This window comes from Cyprinodon tularosa, unplaced genomic scaffold (assembly GCF_016077235.1).
Source record: "Cyprinodon tularosa strain WSP-4 unplaced genomic scaffold, ASM1607723v1 ctg108, whole genome shotgun sequence".
In the NCBI taxonomy this organism is placed as follows: Eukaryota; Metazoa; Chordata; class Actinopteri; order Cyprinodontiformes; family Cyprinodontidae; genus Cyprinodon; species Cyprinodon tularosa.
In genome coordinates, this window is record NW_024037871.1 from 110,981 (window position 1) to 124,830 (window position 13,850).

The 13,850-nt window shown below is 38.0% G+C and overlaps 1 protein-coding gene across 2 annotated transcripts in view; it reads left to right on the forward strand.

Annotated features, from left to right (window-relative positions):
* The first annotated feature begins 610 nt into the window (after positions 1–610).
* The window catches only part of tmod1 (tropomodulin 1), a 34,222-nt gene continuing 20,982 nt past the window's right edge, over positions 611–13,850 (forward strand). Inside the window, exon 1 of one of the 2 annotated variants that reach the window (XM_038290733.1) lies at positions 611–928. The gene's annotated coding sequence lies outside the window, so the exon portion shown is untranslated. The remainder of the gene's footprint in view (positions 929–13,850) is intronic. The other variant, XM_038290741.1, reaches the window with a different exon arrangement.

A 13,850-nucleotide genomic window follows, 5' to 3' on the forward strand; every position in this document is an offset into this window, starting at 1 on the left:
AAAAACCCAAATTTAAGACGGAATAAAAAAGATTGAACTGAAGTCCTGCCTAAGCAGTTGAATACTCTTTAGAGTTCTGGTATTCAAGACACAGAGTTGCAAACAGAAGGTAAAATAATCAAAATATAGTTAAACATAAACATGGTGAGTGAATGGAGAATCATCTTCATCCATGTCTCTATCAGTGTTTTTCTTTTATCAAACAGGACTGATCCTCTTTTCTCCTTATGTTCTGTTTTGTTGCATGAATAGAAAAAAATGGGGAAAAATTAAGGAGAAGAAAGTACAGATATTTGTGTTCCAATACAGGGATTAAAAGTAGAAAGTCCTCAGAAAAAAAAAGTAGATACTGAAAAAAAGCTGCAAAAATACGTTGAAATATATGTTTACTACTTGAAATCTATGGTCACTGCCTTTTATTATTTTAAAGTAGATATTAGGCTTCGACTGATTCTCAGCTTAAAATATTTGGGATTTATGCAACTAGGTTTTTAGTATAAAAGTAATTTTGTGCATGAGCAGGCAGTAGATTAGGTGACGCAAAGCAAAGCCCTGTCCGATAATGGAAGCAGCGCCTCTGTGACATCACTAGAGTGACAGGGCAGGCGCGTGTTGGGGGAGGAAGAGGAGGAGGATCATCTCTCCCTTGAGTTGACTTTGCCGTTTTAGGGAGATTAGATCCAGTTTTCCGCAAACCCACCAAGACCAGAGCAAAGACTGGAGAGGAGACGCCAGGAGCTGAAATCTGTACCATCAGTCGGCGGCTCATGGCCGGTTCCTTGTAGCGGAGCGGCTTTTTCTTATTTCGGGTTTGTGCGCTTGGCACCGTGCGCAGCTTTCTGTGACTCCAAAGGGAAACCATATCTGGTCAAAGTATTCGTAGCTGTCATCCAGCAGAGCCGACCGGCTATTAATAGCGGCGGAGGAGGTACGTAAATTAATGCAAAAGTTTCTGTCTGCTGGCGGTGAAGCAGTCAGATAAGAAAAGATGCTTTTCTAAAGGAATGGGGCTGATTTTGCATGTTGGACATGATTAAAGTAGCAGGTCTTCAAGAGAGCTGCTTGGAAATTAGTGGTAAAAGTAGGATAGTTATTTTTCGATTGAGAGGTTTGTTTTATATAGGAATAAACTTTATCTCTCCACAACAAATTGAATGAGCAGCCATGGTTTCCCTTTTTAATTTCTTTAATAGACTACAGAGGAAAATAAGTAACCTTTTACTTCCGACTCCTCTCATGTTGAGTTTTTTTTTATCTAAAGAATAATCATACTATTTGTATTTGAAAAGGAAACTAAGCACAGACACAGTGAAGTAAGGTAACCTTGATCATACTATGACCCTTTGGCCCCTGGGGAAAGCATTCAAGTCCATGGAGGCTCTAAGAGCTCATGACTGTCCCCAAAATGGACAAAACTTGTCAGAAAAAAAGTAGTTTATTTCTTTTGGTTTCATACAAAAGTTATGTGCTGATTTCTATTCCTTTTTAATGCCAGGTTTGTGTCTGAAGTGGATGCCTCAATGCAAAAGTTACAAAAGTTGTGTATCTAATGCATTTGTTATGACATGTGGCTGAAAAAAGCAGACCAGTTGTCCCTCAGCTGTTTTCTACAGAGTCATTTCAGAAATCTGTACTATTCAACAGCTGAAGTCATGGCTGTGCTTGCATATATAAAGTTGCTCCTTAATTATGTTAAATGAACATTTTGGTTGGTGAACTCTAGTTGTCCAGAACATTTAATGGTCTTTTTATATATATATATATATATATATATATATATATATATATATATATATATATATATATATATATATATATATATATATATATATATATATATATATTATTTTTTTTTTTTTTTTTTTTTTTTTTTCATCAGAAGGGATTGACATGAATCTCAGGATGTACTGAGCAAGTAAAAGTCTGTAATACTTTAATGTCTGACTGAGCAAAACAGTTCTTGAATCTTACTTATGGAATTGAACTGTTCTTTTCTGCTATTTAAAGATGATATAACAAAATTGGTTTATAACACTGTGTGTTACAGTCTGAATTTAATGGTGATCTTTTCTAAATAACAATAGAAAAAAATTATACGAATACAGTAGTTCTTTATTAATTAAACCTTCCTTAATATTTGCTCAAATGTGCCATTAAGTTGCAGAGAATCTGCACACATGTTAAATGTTTACTACAGAAACGCTTGATTCAAATTCAAGCAGATTTAGCAAATTTTCAGAATGGTTTTGGTCAGATACATTCTAGAAGCTGAAAGTCGTCATGCAAAACCATATATCCTTTGCTTTGGATCATTATTGCTTTGAAATACCCAAGGTTCAGCCAGCTGATATGTCACCTTCAAATTAAATGTAATTAGTTATAGGAAGAGAAGCTTCCCAGACTCTAGTCTGATGTCAGCTGGAAACTTCTCAAACATTTTAGTTCCGCAAAATATCTACTTTTAAATAAGCATGCACCGAGAGCTTCAAGAAGAGCTTCTGCTGTAAAATAAACACATTCAAGCTTAACTCAAATGCTTATGTAGACGCTCTGAAGACTTCTTGGAGCAACGCTTTGCCTAATGCAACAGCTACTTCTACAAAAAAAGAAATACAGAAATTATGTCTGGCAAAGTAAAAATTAGGCTTTCAGGCCTAAGAAATCATACTTTGTCGAGCACGATGCTAATATAAATCTCAGGGTTAGTGCATTTCACAAAGTGGGTTGATTTAAAGAACTGTTGTATCAAAAAAAATAGTTATTCAAATCTACAACTGCTTGGCTGAAATCTAAGTCCCTAATCCACCAAAAGTCCTATAATAACTGCAGCGCCGACCCAAGCCTACAGGGGCCTTAAATAAAATTTTATTTTGGGGCCCTTTATGTGTACTAATAATGTCCGTTACTGCAAACAACAGTCAGATGATCAGATCACTCACACACCTTCTATAAACCCATTGCAGCCTTGTATGCTTTACTGAGTTTGATCAAGATGTCATGTCATGTGGTTTATACTTTTTTTTAAAACTGCAATGTGTAAAATAACATGTAGTGCAAGAACATCAAATAACATCGCTTTGATTACTTAAAATAATTAAGAACCGTCATGTTCTTAAATAATTGAAAGAAAGTAAACTAAATAGAAGATGAAATAAAATGTAAAATTAAATGATTGGCTCTTAAACATACAAATATTTAAATAATAATATGAATCAAATGTCATTGATCGCACACTGAAGAAATTTGCCTCTGCATTTAACCCATCCATTTGGGGAGCAGTGGGCTGCCGTTGTGCGGCGCCCATGGAGCAGTGTGGGGTCAGGGGTCACTGCTCAGGAACCCAGAGTGGAGGCTGTGGGGATCAAACCGTGTACTTGCAACCTTCTCAGAGCACAAACACTCTGATCTAACCCCCTAGGCCACAGGTGTCAAAGTTGTACTAGTAAGGGCCGTGTGGCTGCAGGTTTTCCAACCAAACAATAAAACACCAGACTTAATTCATATCATCAAGTCACCATGTGCAGATTGGATTCCCTTGATGACATGACTAGAGTCTGGTGTGCTATTGCTTAGTTGAAAAGAAAACCTGCAGCCACACGGCCCTTTCTGGAACAGGTTTGAACAGAAACCAACTACTTTTACCCATATGAATTTGTTACATCTCACTATTCTTTGTCGATACAATATTCCTTATCTAAAGCCTGTTTGGAAAGTCACTGAAAGCATCACTGTAAGAAGTCTGACAGACAACTTTATTTATATAAATGACTGCCAGCCCACACAGCCATTTTCTTTCATGAGAGTGTTCAGATTGTTCTTAATTAATTTGAGTTTGAAAAAAACTCGGCAGATCCGGCAGTCTCAGGGAGGGTGCAGGCCATCCTCGGAGCTACGCAAAGATTTGGGTAGAACTGAGATCTCATTTTGAGGGAGGTAAGTGACTAAATTAGGTCATCCGTGCTTTAGGATCTATTCAAGGTTTCCATCTCTGAAGCCAATGTGCTCTCACCACTACCAGACTGTTCTCCAGATAAAAGCTTGCCTTTGGGAACTTTACACTTCCTCATCTGTGCGTCAATCTGGCCCTAAAACCTGTATATTTTCTTTTTTTTTTCATGTGTAAAAATTTTTTTCCCATATGTGTGTAAAAAAAGGCATATATTCATTGTTAAAGTTGGTTTTCTTTGCTATATTTGTAAGGAAATTCTTGCAAACTAACAAACAAACAAAAAATAAAAAACAAAACAAAACCCAAGAGGTGCTGTTAGGGACCCCTAATTGCCCTTGGGCCCTTAACTAGCCTATGCCCTGTCGCAGCTGATTGAAAATGTCAGGGATTATGTCTCCCAGTAATATTGATGCTTTCTGTTTCCATTGCTCTAAAGCAGGGGTTTCCATTTACTTTAATCTGTGACCCCAAACTAACTATGCAGCAAACTGTATGCTCTAAAATTACATAGAATAATTTTTTCCACATTTACATATAAAAATCTAAGTAATTCTATTAACTTGCAAATACCATTTTTAAAGCTACATTTCCTTATTTAATACATTTTAAATGTATTCTTTAATAATCTGATGGAAATGGTGCACTTTAAAATGTATTAGTATAATTATAAATAAAATAAATTAGTCAAATTCTAAATACGTATTAGTTAAATGTTACATCTACTTATTTCATCTTGCAACCGCCATTGCTGTCCCAACTCCTGCTTTGGGAAGCCCTGCACTGAAACGCAGTGGAAATGTGTATTAAAATAGGCGTACGTTCTATCAATAAGCTGCTCGACACCTCCTGTCCATCAGGTGGCTGTATGGAGGAACCAAAGTCGTAACCAGCTGCTTTGCCCCTCTGTGGTGCAGTGGTGCCTCCAGAAATGTTTCATAGGGGGGGCCAGACGGGGCCACTAAAAATCTTGGAGTGGCACACTGAACCTAAAAGTCATAATTTCAGGGTTTGAATCTACTATTGTGGTAAACCTGCCTGTAGAAAACATAAAGACTTAAGTAAACACCTACCGTACTCATATTTTGGTGTATTGTGTGATTTTTTATGTTACGTCACTGGCTGTGCATAATGGGATGAAATGATAAACTGATCCTACTACAGTTTACACTGGCCAGTGGGGTGGCCAGGGCATTGCCCAGGGTGGCCTTTGCCACTGCATTGGCGATGCACCGCTGTGGTGCAAACCACAACTGTAAAGCTTTGCTCCATTTAGTTTTTGTTAGCTTGATCCTTAAGGGACATGAGAGGCACTTGTTAAAGAGAAGTGAATTATTATTTTCCTCGTGCACGCTCTGTTTAAAAGTTGCTGTTCCCATAGCTCATACACGCTAACTGTGCCCGAACATCTGCCCTAACTCCTAAATCCCTCAATCACTTTATAGAGCAGTGACTATATAGTGGACTTTATAGTGAACTCAGTTAACTGACTATTCAGACAGATGATCACTTCCTCGTTGGTCCATTGTGTTGTTCCTGCGCCATCGTTGTAATTAGTTGCTGCTGTTGGGTCCCATAATGAAGTCCCATAATGCTTTGCGAGGAGAGATCTCTGTTCAAAGCATTCTGGGATATATCTGCCTCTTCTAACACTTTTCTTATCATACACTTCGTAGACCGTGGTGAAAAAGGTGAGCTTCAATAACTGTCTGAAACCGTAGCTCACCTTAGATATACGCCTGAAACAGTGCATGCACTGAAAAAATAGCCCAACAGGAAGTGCACGTAGGACAGCCTTAGTAAACACATCACCAGAATGATTGACAATTAGGACCACTTATTTAGTAGCCTGGGTGCCAGTCCGAACTTAGTCCCGCCCACAAGGTTTGAGTTCGGGGAAGTTCGGTCTGGCTCTGCTCCATAGTAGCGCGAGTATTAAAGCCCACTGTCAGGCGATCCAATCAAATTGTCAGGGCGGGCTTTATACGATGATGGACAGATGATCAAGAGTAACGTTATCAACCACGTGACCAATGCGCGCTTGGGTGACAACAATAATGGCTGCCGCTAGAGAGTTTGGGTGAGTAGATTCTGCTATTAGGTCTGTTCTAGAAGATATCGACAGCAAATTCATTTTAAAAGAGGAACAGAGAAACGCGATCAAGTCTCATCTTCTTATTCTAGGCGTGAAACTGCACGCTTTGATTTTTGTGGACAACAACTATGCCTCGCTTAAGATACGTCACGCACTCCGTTGCTCTTATTGGTTGTAGGTCTATCCAATTGAGTGCAGAGGCATTTTTTTTCCTGGTTCGTTCAAAACACGCCCCATAATCACAGCTCTATGGAGCAGTATCAGACTCATATTCTGACTAGAATTGAGTAGGACTACCTCAGGCTACTTATTTAGATGATCCACCCGGAAATAAAATATCGTCCTCTATACCTTTAAGTGCTTGTCTCCATTTAATCACCGGGCTGCACTGAGGACTGATGCCTAAGTTGCAAAAAACATTTAGAATTAATTTGTCAGCTAACTGATCTCGTTTCATTGTTTTCTCCTTTTCATTTTTATTTGAATTTAACGTTTTCTAACACTGAAGGTTTTTTATTTATTTTTTTTGTAAGCAGTCTTAAATAAATATGTGAATTTTTTTTTCCTGCTAAAAGTTGAGCAAAATATTTTTCTCTCTTGCCTTGCAGTTTTATTGAAACATCTGGATTTCAAGAAAAGAAAAAAAATAACGTGCCATTAAACAGGCTAAATTTAAAGAAGTTATTGTTTCAGATTTATCAGTCTATTTCAGTTTAAAATCTTCATGGTACCTATTTATGTTTTTAGCTTCTGTGATGGTGTTTTTTGAAGCTGGAGCTTGTAGAGCCTCAGACAAGGGGTCTGTTTGATGTCACCAGAGCAGGCCAGTGTCTTCCAAAAGACTTGCAGGCTCTTAGTTGGATTTCAGCCCAGTTCTTGATCTTGTGTTTTGGTAACATGTCCTGTCACTGTTCTCAGAGAGAGAAGAACATATTAAAGCTGCATTTGACCATTCTTCTGCTAAGCATGGAAAAACACCCGCTGACAAACATAATAGCAGATTTGGGTCTAACTGATTTATTTCATCTATATGTTGTGATGGAGATATTTGGCAATGGTAACTAAGTTAGACCTATTTCATTGAGTGTGTTATCTCTTTCTAGTTAAAAGAAGTAGTAGTCAAGTTAACCACTATTTATTGCAAGTTCAGATTAGTTGGTATGAGGTGCCCCCAGGGACATAAATCAGAATTAACTTGCATATACACATATTAAATTACACTCTTCCATATAATATACACTATATTGCCAAAAGTATTTGCTCACCTGCCTTGACTCACATATGAGCTTAAGTGACATCCCGTTCCTAATCCATAGGGTTCAATATGACGTCGGTCCACCCTTTGCAGCTAGAACAGCTTCAACTCTTCTGGGAAGGCTGTCCACAAGGTTTAGGAGTGTGTTTATGGGAATTTTTGACCATTCTTCCAGAAGCGCATTTGTGAGGTCGCACACTGATGTTGGACGAGAAGGCCTGGCTCTCAGTCTCCGCTCTAATTCATCCCAAAGGTGTTCTATCGGGTTGAGGTCAGGACTCTGTGCAGGCCAGTCAAGTTCATCCACACCAGACTCTGTCATCCATGTCTTTATGGACCTTGCTTTGTGCACTGGTGCACAGTCATGTTGGAAGAGGAAGGGGCCAGCTCCAAACTGTTCCCACAAAGTTGGGAGCATGGAATTGTCCAAAATGTCTTGGTATGCTGAAGCATTCAGAGTTCCTTTCACTGGAACTAAGGGGCCAAGCCCAGCTCCTGAAAAACAACCCCACACCATAATCCCCCCTCCACCAAACTTTACACTTGGCACAATGCAGTCAGACAAGTACCGTTCTCCTGGCAACCGCCAAACCCAGACCCGTCCATCAGATTGCCAGATGGAGAAGCGCGATTCGTCACTCCAGAGAACGCGTCTCCACTGCTCTAGAGTCCAGTGGCGGCGTGCTTTACACCACCGCATCCGACGCTTTGCATTGCACTTGGTGATGTATGGCTTGGATGCAGCTGCTCGACCATGGAAACCCATTCCATGAAGCTCTCTGCGCACTGTTCTTGAGCTAATCTGAAGGCCACATGAAGTTTGGAGGTCTGTAGTGATTGACTCTGCAGAAAGTTGGCGACCTCTTCGCACTATGCGCGTCAGCATCCGCTGACCCCGCTCCGTCAGTTTACGTGGCCTACCACTTCGTGGCTGAGTTGCTGTCGTTCCCAAACACTTCCATTTTCTTATAATACAGCTGACAGTTGACTGTGGAATATTTAGGAGCGAGGAAATTTCACGACTGGATTTGTTGCACAGGTGGCATCCTATCACAGTTCCACGCTGGAATTCACTGAGCTCCTGAGAGCGACCCATTCTTTCACAAATGTTTGTAAAAACAGTCTGCATGCCTAGGTGCTTGAATTTATACACCTGTGGCCATGGAAGTGATTGGAACACCTGATTCCAATAATTTGGATGGGTGAGCAAATACTTTTGGCAATATAGTGTACCTCACACAAACACTAGTAAAAAGCTCTCACATAAACTAGTGAAAACATTGACCTCTTATATAATCTACTCAAAAGCTCTCATACAAAGTAGTGAGAACTGTTCATATAAACTGGTGAAAAGCTTTACCTTTCATACACACTACTAGAAAGCTTTCATATACACTATTAAAAAGCTCTCATATACACTACTAGAACGCTCTCATATACACTATTAGAAAGCTCTCATATACACTATTAGAAAGCTCTCATATACACTATTAGAACGCTCTCATATACACTACTAGAACGCTCTCATATACACTATAAGAAAGCTCTCATATACACTATTAGAACGCTCTCATATACACTACTAGAACGCTCTCATATACACTATTAGAATGCTCTCATAAACACTATTAGAATGCTCTCATATACACTATTAGAACGCTCTCATATACACTATTAGAACGCTCTCATAAACACTATTAGAACGCTCTCATATACACTATTAGAATGCTCTCATAAACACTATTAGAACGCTCTCATATACACTATTAGAAAGCTCTCATAAACACTATTAGAATGCTCTCATATACACTATTAGAAAGCTCTCATAAACACTATTAGAACGCTCTCATATACACTATTAGAAAGCTCTCATATACACTACTAGAACGCTCTCATAAACACTATTAGAACGCTCTCATACACGCTACTAGAAAGCTCTCATACACACTACTGAAAAGCTATTAGCGGATTTCAGTTGAAACGGAAGGTGTTTCAGTTGAAACGGAAGGCGTTTCAGTGAAACAGGAAGGACCGTCATTACACCGGAAGTTGTTTTAAACGGAGGTCATTCTGGCTAGCTCCGTACATTTTGTGCTATCTCCGGCCGAAATTGTATCAAATAAAATTATTGATTCATGCTCAGCTATCCGCTAAACAACTCACAGAAGCATGGGCATTACTCGACTTTATTTTTTATGTTTTTGCTTCAACAGAGATCCTTTTCCGGTGTTGTGCGAAATTCTGTTCCCATGTGAAAATCTGTTCCACCTGTGTCGGGAGCGCGCCGCGCATTGCAGCCACATAAGCGGATCTGATCATTTCCCAGGCCTTTCGGATCATTTCTTGGTTAAATAAAAAGTCGTAAAATTATACAAGGTAGAGACATTTAGTTTAATCAGCCGCTGTTGTTTACAAAATTGTAAAATAAAAAAAATAAATGCGGTTTTCTTATGCTGTTTTGTGTTGTTATTTTAAACGCCAAGAGAATCAGTCTCTTTCCAAGTTTTTTCACTTCAGCCTGACAGAAATAAAAGTCAAGTCACCAAATACCAAATTGGTATTTATAATTTTTTATTACTGATATAAGATGATGGGAAGTGCCTGATAGCAGTTCCATAATATAGAAACAAATTAATTTAGCTGCAAATCTTAAACTGTGTAATTATTTAATATTAATTAAAGGAGGGGGACCATATATTTTAGCTTTCTAATAGTGTGTATGAGAGTGTTCTAATAGTGTATATGAGAGCTTTCTAGTAGTGTATATGAGAGCTTTCTAATAGTGTATATGAGAGCGTTCTAATAGTGTATATGAGAGCTTTCTAATAGTGTATATGAGAGTGTTCTAATAGTGTATATGAGAGCTTTCTAATAGTGTATATGAGAGCTTTCTAATAGTGTTTATGAGAGCATTCTAATAGTGTATATGAGAGCGTTCTAATAGTGTTTGAGAGCGTTCTAATAGTGTATATGAGAGCGTTCTAATAGTGTATATGAGAGTGTTCTAATAGTGTATATGAGAGCTTTCTAATAGTGTATATGAGAGTGTTCTAATAGTGTATATGAGAGCGTTCTAATAGTGTATATGAGAGCATTCTAATAGTGTTTATGAGAGCATTCTAATAGTGTATATGAGAGCGTTCTAATAGTGTTTGAGAGCGTTCTAATAGTGTATATGAGAGCGTTCTAATAGTGTATATGAGAGCATTCTAATAGTGTTTATGAGAGCATTCTAATAGTGTATATGAGAGCGTTCTAGTAGTGTATATGAGAGCGTTCTAATAGTGTATATGAGAGCTTTCTAATAGTGTATATGAGAGCGTTCTAGTAGTGTATATGAGAGCGTTCTAATAGTGTATATGAGAGCTTTCTAATAGTGTATATGAGAGCGTTCTAATAGTGTATATGAGAGCGTTCTAATAGTGTATATGAGAGCGTTCTAATAGTGTATATGAGAGCATTCTAATAGTGTTTATGAGAGCATTCTAATAGTGTATATGAGAGCGTTCTAGTAGTGTATATGAGAGCGTTCTAATAGTGTATATGAGAGCTTTCTAATAGTGTATATGAGAGCTTTCTAATAGTGTATATGAGAGCTTTCTAATAGTGTATATGAGAGCGTTCTAGTAGTGTATATGAGAGCTTTTTAATAGTGTATATGAAAGCTTTCTAGTAGTGTGTATGAAAGGTAAAGCTTTTCACCAGTTTATATGAACAGTTCTCACTACTTTGTATGAGAGCTTTTGAGTAGATTATATAAGAGGTCAATGTTTTCACTAGTTTATGTGAGAGCTTTTTACTAGTGTTTGTGTGAGGTTTTCAGTATATTATATGGAAGAGTGTAATTTAATATGTGTATATGCAAGTTAATTCTGATTTATGTCCCTGGGGGCACCTCATAAGTTGGGCCTGGAGGTTGGAGATGATTGCTTGTGGAAAGTAGCAATTGTCAAATTAAACTTTTGACTTCTGTATGTGTCTTAGTCGTTCCCTAAACACTTATAAACTGTTCATCATTTTCACCTTTAACACTCATGTCCAGAGAGGTCAATGGTTATTTAAACATTAAATGGAGGGAGGAGGCACTGTGATCATTTAAATGTTCATTTCAGCAATGAACATTCCAGCATTTTCAGTCACTTTCTGATAGAAACCTTAAATCGGTCTTAAGCATCTGTTTAATATTAAATATAAATAAATATTTATTAAACTAAAATGCCCAAAGGTTCAGTTGTCAGTTTGTTTTTCAAATGGAAAGCTTGCTGAGGTCAATAAGATAAGTAATGAGGCAATGCAGATGTGAAACCATTGAAAGGTTTTTAAAACATGGATCTGTTTTCACTATGATCCAAATTTTCTCCGTCAGTCCAGCTGAAATAAATGTTAACAGCCCCAAATGTAATCTGATATAATTCAAAAAGACAGCTTCTGGTTCCTTTTTTTTTTAGCAATGTGTAATCAACATTTTGTTCCTTTTTAAAGAACCAACAATGGATTTTTTTTTTTCACTCCTATCTCTCTTTTTCTCTTGCCTTCATTCTTATCCCCTCTACCTTTCTCACCTCCTTCTCTGTGTCTGATTCCATTGCATATGATTTTATTCTCTAAATCCTTTGCAATAAAGTTTAATAAATCATTACAAAGAAAACCCCTATGGGAACAAGCAATTCAATTCAGTTGATTTATTTAGTGCTAATTCACATCTGAAGGCACTTTACAGTTCACTAGATCATACAGTCCAATTGATACAAAGTTTTCTATCTAAGGAAAACAAGTTGATTGCATCGACTCATTGACTCAAATGCAATCCCTCACACTAAGCATGCTTGTAGCGATAGTGGAGAGGAAAAACTCCCTATTAACAGGAAGAAACCATCAGCAGAACCAGGCTCAGGGTGAGCGGCCATCTTCAGAGGCCGACTGGGTTTTAAGGAGACAGAAGCAGAGACACAAAAAACAACTGTAAAACGTGGCCCCATCCAGGAAACACACAGCCAGGCAGACAAGCTCTGAGCCAGCTCCCATGTCAGAGGATGAAGAGAGCACATCCAGATAGTCACAGTCAGAGAAACAGGACTACACCGTAAAACAGGCCAATCTCAAACATCTCTCTAGGATGGAGTCACAGCCAAACAGGAACAGACGAGGCAAAGCTACTATGAGAAAAAGCAGAGAGAGCATAATGTTAGAGTTTGAACTACAGGTAACAGTTTCTGCAGAGTAAGAGAATAGAGATAGAATGAAGCAGAATGATGAAATGGGGGTCCCTATGTCCTCCAGAAGTCTAAACCTATAGCAGCATAACTATAGAGATAGCTCAGGATAACCTGAGCCACTCTAACGGTAAGCTTTATCAAAAAGGAAAGTTTTAAGCCTAGCCTTAAAAGTAGACTGGGTGTCTGCCTCACGGACTAAAACTGGTAGTTGGTTCCGCAGGAGAGGAGCCTGATAACTAAAAGATCTGCCTCCCTTTTTACTTTTAGAACTTCTAGGAACCACTAGTAAACCTGCAGATTGAGAGCAAAGTGCTCTGTTAGGAACATAAGGAACAAATATGTCTCTGATATAAGATGGAGCTTGGCCATTTAAGGCTTTATATGTGAGAAGGAGGATTTTAAATTCTGTTCTGGATTTAGCATAAAGCCAATCAAGACAAGCTAGGATAGGAGATAGTACTATCAGATTCCTGATAGTAAAGAATTACAATAGTCCAGCCTTAAAGTAGTAAATGCATGGACTAGTTTCTCAGCATCACCCCTGGACAGGATATCTCTAATTTTTGTAATATTTCACAGATGAAAGAAGGAAATTCTAGAAACCTCTTTGATATGGGATTTAAATGACAGGTTCTGATCAAAAACAACACCAAGACCATAATGGTGTCCTTCTGAATGCAGATCTATTGGGCTATTTTCTAGCTCTGGGACATCAATCCCCCTATATTGGCAAAAAAGAGCCAACACCTGAAACAATACAACTAATAGAGAATAGAAGCATTTTGCTGCTGCTTTGTTGATGTTGATATTTGTGGTAAATAAAGTTAAAAGAGCATAGTGTATAACCCTATGGAAAAAATCTAGAAATTAAATGTAAGAATTTACTTTAAAAAACAGAATTTGCTTTAATGTCTGTAACATTAGGTGATTCTTTATCACAATTGACCCAATGTATATAGAGCCACTGTGGGAGAGCCAAAGAGTCCCATAGGGCTCCACAGCCACAGGTTGCAGACCCAGGGTCTAAACCAATATAAGTTTTAAAATTCAAGTAGTTGTGCAGCTATAGCAGTCTTTGTTGGACTTTTTCAGCCTCCAAAACCAACTAAACTAGAGCTACATGTAAAGAGGAATCCCAGATTAATCTGTTGCTGATCAGATATCAAACGTTTATAAGGTTTTAACCAGTTAAAAAGTAGGAAACTATCACTTTATAAGTGAAAACTAAATGTATATGAAAACTATTAGTTTTGATGAATGCAGCATTGGCTACTCCATTGATTCTATTCTGCATAAATAATTTTTGTTTATGAATTTTAAAAATAAAAAGGGAGAAAT